This window comes from Alligator sinensis, unplaced genomic scaffold (genome assembly GCF_000455745.1).
Source record: "Alligator sinensis unplaced genomic scaffold, ASM45574v1 scaffold196_2, whole genome shotgun sequence".
NCBI classification, from domain to species: domain Eukaryota; kingdom Metazoa; phylum Chordata; order Crocodylia; family Alligatoridae; genus Alligator; species Alligator sinensis.
The window spans coordinates 345869-346450 of NW_005843050.1; the positions used below are offsets into that span (position 1 = coordinate 345869).

Genomic DNA, 582 nt, shown 5'->3' on the forward strand with positions numbered 1-582 from the left:
ATGAGTGGCCCTTCTCTGGACCCTCTCCAGGTTATCCGCATCCCTCTTGAAGTGCGGTGCCCAGAATTGCACGCAGTACTCCAACTGCAGTCTGACCAGTGCCCAATAGAGGGGAAGTATCACCTCCTTGGACCTATTCGTCATGCATCTGCTGATGCACGATAAAGTGCCATTGGCTTTTTTGATGGCTTCGTCACACTGCCGACTCATGTTCATCTTGGAGTCCACTAGGACTCCAAGATCCCTTTCCACTTCCGTGCCACCCAGCAGGTCATTCCCTAGGCTGTAGGTGTGCTGGACATTTTTCCTCCCTAGGTGCAGCACTTTGCATTTCTCCTAGTTGAATTGCATTCTGTTGTTTTCTGCCCATTTGTCCAACCTGTCCAGGTCTGCTTGCAGCTGTTCCCTGCCCTCCGGCATGTCCACTTCTCCCCATAGCTTTGTGTCATCTGCAAACTTGGACAGAGTACATTTCACTCCCTCGGCCAAGTCACTGATGAAGACATTGAAGAGTATCGGTCCAAGGACCGAGCCCTGCAGGACCCCACTGCCCACACCCTTCCAGGTCGAAACCAACCCATC

General features: G+C 52.6%; 1 protein-coding gene across 1 annotated transcript in view; it reads left to right on the forward strand.

Moving 5' to 3' along the window:
* Positions 1 to 582, forward strand: part of COL28A1 (collagen type XXVIII alpha 1 chain) — a 169318-nt gene that overhangs the window by 158527 nt on the left and 10209 nt on the right. The window lies entirely within an intron of this gene.